Source organism: Heloderma suspectum, chromosome 4, assembly GCF_057233095.1.
Source record: "Heloderma suspectum isolate Gila_16-S chromosome 4, 16-S_ref, whole genome shotgun sequence".
NCBI classification, from domain to species: Eukaryota; Metazoa; Chordata; class Lepidosauria; order Squamata; family Helodermatidae; genus Heloderma; species Heloderma suspectum.
In genome coordinates, this window is record NC_139461.1 from 146,191,691 (window position 1) to 146,198,484 (window position 6,794).

Here is a 6,794-nt window from a genome sequence, read left to right on the forward strand (position 1 = left end):
AGCTGGGAGATCCGGGTTCTAGGCCCCGCTCAGCCATGGAAGCTCACTGGGTGACTTTGGGCCAGTCACAGACTCTCAGCCCAACCCACCTCACAGGGTTGTTGTTGTGAGGATAAAATGGAGAGGAGGAGGATAATGTAAGCCGCCTTGGGTTCCTTGCAAGAGGAAAAAAGGCGGGGTTATAAATGCAATGAATGAATAAATAAATAAAATAGAGGCAGACTGCCTCTGATGCTGGAGGTAGCATATTCCCATTGTGACTAGTAGCCATCAATAGCCTTCTCCTCCATGAACACCTTGTGGCAGGGAATTCCGTAGTTTGACTATGTGCTGTGAAGAAGTCCTCCCTTTTATTTGTCCTGAATCTCCCACTATTCAGCTTGATAGGATGACCCAGAATTCTAGTTTTATGAGAGAGGGAGAAAAATGTCCAGCTATTGATTTTGTCCATTTTGACCATGCATAATATTGTACACCTCTACCATGTCTCCCCTCACTTGCCTTTTCTCTAAGCGAAACAGTCCCAGATGTTGGAACCTTCCCCCAAAGGGGAGTTACTCCAGTCCCTTGATCATTTTGGTTCCACTTTTCGGCACTTTTTCCAACTCTACAATACCCTGTTTTAAGTGCAGTGACCAGAACTGTACTTGGTATTCCAAGTGTGGTCCCACCATAGATTTGTAAAAGAGCAGGAAGATCTTGGCAGTTTTGTTTTTGATTCCTTCCCTAATTATGCCTAACATGGAGTTTGCCTTTTTTACAGCAGCCGCACACTGGGTTGACACTTTCATCCAGCTGTCCACCTGAGCCCCAAGATCTCTTTCTCGGTCAGTCACTGCTAGCTCAGATCCCATCAGTGCATACGTGAAGTTGGGATTATTTTTGCTTTATCTGATGACCAAGTAAGAGCAGAGCAAACCACTGGCTCCTTCTGCATGTCCACCCACATTCTTTTGAAAGCAGGAATGTTCAAGGGTTACTAGAACAAATCCACTTGTCAAGGTACACCCATCCCTGCCTAAACATTCAGTCCTCAAAGGTACCAAGCTTATTTGGGGTGTTTTCTGTGGCACTCCTTTTCTGGGCTTGGACTGGAAGCACAGTTTCCCTGTGCTTTCAGGACTGGGAGAAGAGGCGGCAATAGCAGCCCAGCTCTCTTTCCGGTGCACTCTCACAGTGCACTGGAAACAGTGCCTCTCCTGGTGATCAGGGGCCTGGAAAGGCAGCTACAAGAGCTCTGCAGAGCTCTTTCCGGCAGGCAGCGGCAGCAGCTTTCTTTCCTGGCCCTGAAAGGCTGGGAGTGTGGCCTGTGGTAGCAACCCAGCTAGGCTCAAGAGTGCAGGACGCAACTGTAGTTTCAGGTCTAGAAGAGATAGCTGCAGCTGCATCTGGCGAAGGAGCGTAATCACTGACTGTATCAGTATGGTTCTAGTTCAGGTTCAACTGTAGCAGAAGATAGATTTCTTACTTGTCATTGCTGAATAAGAGAAGGGGCTGGATGAGTCAGATGCTGGATAAGAGAAGGGGCTGGATGAGTCAGATGCTGAATAAGAGAAGGGGCTGGATGGGTGAGATGCTGAATAAGAGAAGGGGCTGGATGAGTCAGATGCTGGATAAGAGAAGGGGCTGGATGGGTGAGATGCTGAATAAGAGAAGGGGCTGGATGAGTCAGATGCTGGATAAGAGAAGGGGCTGGATGAGTCAGATGCTGAATAAGAGAAGGGGCTGGATGGGTGAGATGCTGAATAAGAGAAGGGGCTGGATGAGTCAGATGCTGAATAAGAGAAGGGGCTGGATGAGTCAGATGCTGAATAAGAGAAGGGGCTGGATGGGTATCCTGAGGTCCTGGAAGCTAGGTAGGAGGTTGAAATCCAGGACCACCAAGGTGGCTTTCTCTGAAATGCTACATGTTCATGTACATATAGGCAGCTAGACAGGTGAAGCTGAGGAGTCTCAATGCATGGATGAGACAGTGGTGTAAGGAGGAGGGGTTCAGATTTGTTAGGCACTGGGGAACATTTTGGGACAAGCCGGGCCTGTACAAAAGGAACAGTCTCCACTTGAACCAAAATGGAACCAGACTGCTGGAACTAAACAGAAAAAAGGTGGCAGAGCAGCTTTTAACCTGGGGGGAAGCCAACAGGAGCTGGGAAGCATCCGGTTCAGATTGAACCACCCGTAGTTGATAAAGATGAACATGTTTCTGATTGTCCAAATGTAGAAGAGAATGGTAGCCAGTCAAAGAGATCTAAGTGCCATAGCAGAAGATGTACATGCTAGAGACATCTAATAAATTTAATAATAAATAAAATAAATAAAAAATATGGGGAGCGACAATGTGTATAGGTGTTAAGGCTAGAAGCCTCCGAGGCAAGATGGAAGAATTGGAGCACCTGTTTTTAAAGGAGAATTTAGATATAGTGGGCATAATGGCAATCTGGTGGAACAGAGAGAACCAGTGGGATATGGTCATCTCTGGATATATTCTATAGGAAGGAAAGGGCATACCGGAGGTGGTGTCATTCTATAGCTCAAAGAGGGCACAGTGTCAAGCAGACTAGAACACCTAAAAGGGGCAGACTCTTCCACAAAAGCACTGGGGGTGACAATACCAGGCTGTAAAAGTAATTTAGTAGACCAGAACACTCAGGGTGATCTTAAGATGGAACATGAAAGCGTTGTTGGGAAAAATGGGGAAAAATTGGGAAAATTTTCCCAAAAATTGGGAAAAATGAGCACAGTGCTATCAGATTTAATATGTATTTAAGTGGAAAATTGCCAACAAAGTCCAACACAGTCACATTTGACTTCAAAGGAGGAAACTTCTCTAAAATGAGGGAACTGGTAAAAAGGAAGTTGAAAAGGGGAGTCAAGAGGGTTAGATCCCTCAAAATGTTTGGGGGTTACTTAAAGACACAATAATACAGGCTCAGCTAGAATGTATACCACAGCTTAGGAAAGGTAGCACCAAGTCCAAGAAGTCACCAGCATGGTTAACAAGCAGTGCAAGGCAGCTATTAGAGAAAAGACAGCTTTCTTCAAAAAATGGAAATCTTGCCCAAAGGAGAACAAAAGGGAGCACAAACTTGCCCAAAGGAGATGCAAGCAGACAATAAGAGATGCAAACAAGCACTTTGAGGAGCCCATTGCTAACAATGTCAAGGCCAACAATGAAGAATTCTTTAAAGATATCAGATGCAGGAAACCAGCTAGGGAGGCAGTTGGACTGTTGGATGACAATGGAGTTAAAGGAGTACTGAAGGAAGACAAGGAGATTGTAAAGAAGCTGAATGAATTCTTCTCATCTGTCTTCACTGCAGAAGGTCTCGGACAGATATCTGTGCCTGTATTGATGTTTTCAGGAAGGGCATCTGAAGAACTGAGGCAAATAGTGGTGACAAAAGATGAAGTTCAAAACCTTACCGAGAAATTGAAAGTTAATACATCACCAGGCCCAGATGGTACCCATCTCAATGTATGCAACATGTCCCTAACATCAGCCTCTATACCAGAGGATTGGAAGATGGCCAATGTAATGCCAATTTTTAAAAAGGGATCCAGGGGGGATCCGGGAAATTGCAGACCAGCTAGCTTAACATCTGTTCCAGGTAAATTGGCTGAAAGCATTGTTAAAGATTTATTTTTATTTTATTTATTTAAAACATGTACATCCCATTCTATATCATTAGGATCTCCTTCTGCATGTTTTTAAAGATAAAATTAGTAAGCATATAGAAGGACAGGCTCTGCTGAAAAATAATCAGCTTAACTACCACAAAGGTCAGTCAAGTCTCACTAATCTTTTAAAGTTCTTTGAGAGTGTCAATAAATAAATATATGGACCAGGGTGACCCAGTAGACACTGTTTACTTGGACTTCTCAAGGGCTTTTGACAAAGTCCCTCACCAAAGACTCCTGAGCAAACTTAGCAGTCATGAAATAAGAGGAGATGTCCTCTTATGGATCAGTAATGGTTAAAGAACAGAAAGCAGAGAGCAGGAATACATGGTAAATTCTCCCAGTGGAGGAAAGTGAAAAGCACTGGTCCCACAGGGGTCTATATTGGGACCAGTGCTTTTCAACTTATTCATAAATGATCTGAAATTAGGAGTGAGCAGTGAATTAGCCAGGTTTGTTGATGACACCAAATTATTTAGGGTAGTTAAAACAAAAACGGATTGTGAGGAGCTCCAAAAAGATCTTTCCAAACTGAGGGGATGGGCATAAAAATGGCAAATCCAGTTCAATGTAAGCAAGTGTAAAGTGATGCACATTGTGGCAAAAAATCACAACTTTAATTATAACCTGATGTGATCTGAGCTGGTGGTGACTGACCAAGAAATAGATCTTGGGGTTGTGGTGGACAGCTCGATGAAAATGTCGACCCAGTGTGCAGCTGCTGTGAAAAAGGCAAACTCCATGTTAGGCATAATTAGGAAGGAAATCAAGAATAAAGTTGACAATATCATACTGCCTTTATACAAATCTATGGTGCAACCACACTTGGGATACTGCGTACAGTTCTGGTCACCATACCTAAAAAAAAGATATTGTAGAGTATGGAAAAAGTGCAGAAAAGAGCAACCAAAATGATCAAGGGGCTGGAAAATCTCCCCTATGAGGGAAGGTTACAACAACTGCAACTGCTTAGCTTAGAGAAAAAGTGAGTGAGGGGAGATGTGATAGAGGTATTCATATTATGTACGGTGTGGAGAATGTGGATAGGGAGACATTTTTCTCCCTCTCTCATAAAACTAGAACCCAGCGGGGTCATCCGATGAAGCTGAATGGTCCAAGATTCAAGACAGATAAAAGGGAGTCCTTCACACAGCACATAGTTCGTGTTCAGCACTGAAGGAGAGGGATTCTTGTTGATGCCTTAACCCACCTGTTTACGACTGTAAAAATGGAAGTGGCATCAGAATAAAACAGCAACATCAAAAGACTGGTTGAAACAACTCAATCTGTGGTTTAAGAGGCAAAATAAAACAATCTTTGCCAAGCACTGGAAAGACATAAGAGCAGGTGCCAGGCAGGCCTCTCTGCAGACAGCATGCAACAGTTTGGATGCCACAGCTGAGAAAGCCCTCCCTATGGTTGCCAGCCACCTAACTTCTGCAAGACATCCAGTTCATAGACTTCTTCTCCCTTTTCCAGGTGCGCACACAGGATTATTTGTGGTCACGGTCCACAGTGTTGTTGCTGCAAGGAGGCGCTTGGGGAGGCGCGGAGCGAATGGATGGTGACCCCACTGCTGTACGATTAACCTCATGCCAGTGATCAGACTAGGTGGCTTGGCTGTAAGCACCTGTAAATGACCTCACCAGAACCACAAGATGAACCAGGATTCTTGGGCACACATGGCAGGCCGAGGTGGCTGGGAGGGACCCTCATCTATGGCTATTATCCCCTTGTGACATGGAACCGAGAGAGGCGGCGCCTGAACATCGAGGACCTGGAGACGCGAGTGGCCATCTTTCCCCTTCTTATGGCTGAGGATGACCGCAGGATGCTACGCATCTTGCGTCAAAATCTCGACGAGGAGGCCAAGATCATGAAGGACATCCCCGGCTGGCAGGTCGGTGAGTTCCACACCACACGCTGGGTGCCCCCCATGCTCGACGAGCTCTTTTACCTGCACCCGCAGAGCGTGCTCGACAATGCTAAATTTGGTTGCCAGTTTTACGTGTGAGCAGCAGCAGGGTTTGTGTGAACCGCCCAGAGAGCTTCGGCTATTGGGCGGTATAGAAATGAAATGAAATGAAATGAAAAAAATTAAATGAATGAGGGCCAAGGGAGGAGGAAAGAGTCTTGGCACTGGAAATATGGCTACCGCAGAGGTAGAGAACAGGTATGAAAAGCCTCCCGTTCAGCAGCTTGGGAAGGGGGCTCTAATTGAGGGGGGCACCTGAGAGGGGGATCAAGGCAGGACACCGTTGGAAGAAATGTAACCTGACTTATTCCTACCTGCACAGCTTGCCTGCTGTAACCTGTGGCTTCTTTCATTTAGCCATGAGGCAGAAGTTTCATTTTGAGCTACACCCAGGTCCTGCCAAGATCACAGGAGGCTCCATGGGATGGTGGTGGAACAGCTCCATTTTACTAGGGCCCAGGGGTCCACACCCTGGTTGCAAGCTCATTACCCTGAGGAAAATTGGGGCTAAATTGTAGAACATGCTTGAGGATATTTATGCATTCTTATTTCCCTGTTTCTATATTTCCTTGTGTCTAATGGGATGTCTTGCAAGATATTGTGAGATTTTCAGGAGCCAGTCAGAAGCAGTGTTAGAACAGAAAAAAAAAGTTCATTATATATAGTGAGCTCTTGGCCCAGGACATCCTCTAGATGAGAGAGAGAGAGAGAGAATTTGTAGCTCTTGGTAGTATGACTGACAGAGAAAGAGCAGTAGTGGGAGCAAGTGCTTCTGCTAGGATTTGCAGGTCCCAGAACATATGTGAGTACGTGGGTCTCTGGCCTCAAGAGTACATTGAAGTGCTGATACTAGACGCACATGCACCCTCACCCCCACCCTGAACAGAGAGTCATTTGTCACCTGAAGCAGCCAGAAATGCAGGGAGCTTAAATATGGGGATCTAAAAGAAGGGAAGGGATAATTCAGTCTTCCAGTCTTTTAAACAGAGAAGGCCTTTCTTGTCCATTTTTCAACACAGATCTGAGATCAGAGGGCTGGGGAATGATGTATGTTTGTACTGGCCCAGAGAAATGATGCAGTACAGGAGAGTACTTACTGGTGGGTAGAACCACAGGATGGAATTCCACTGTTGTCAAAGAA

At 45.3% G+C, this 6,794-nt stretch overlaps 1 pseudogene; it reads left to right on the top strand.

The window, feature by feature from the left end:
- Nucleotides 1-5,314: 5,314 nt before the first annotated feature.
- On the top strand, nt 5,315-5,692 carry LOC146347521 (NADH dehydrogenase [ubiquinone] 1 alpha subcomplex subunit 13 pseudogene; annotated as a pseudogene).
- Nucleotides 5,693-6,794: the final 1,102 nt, after the last annotated feature.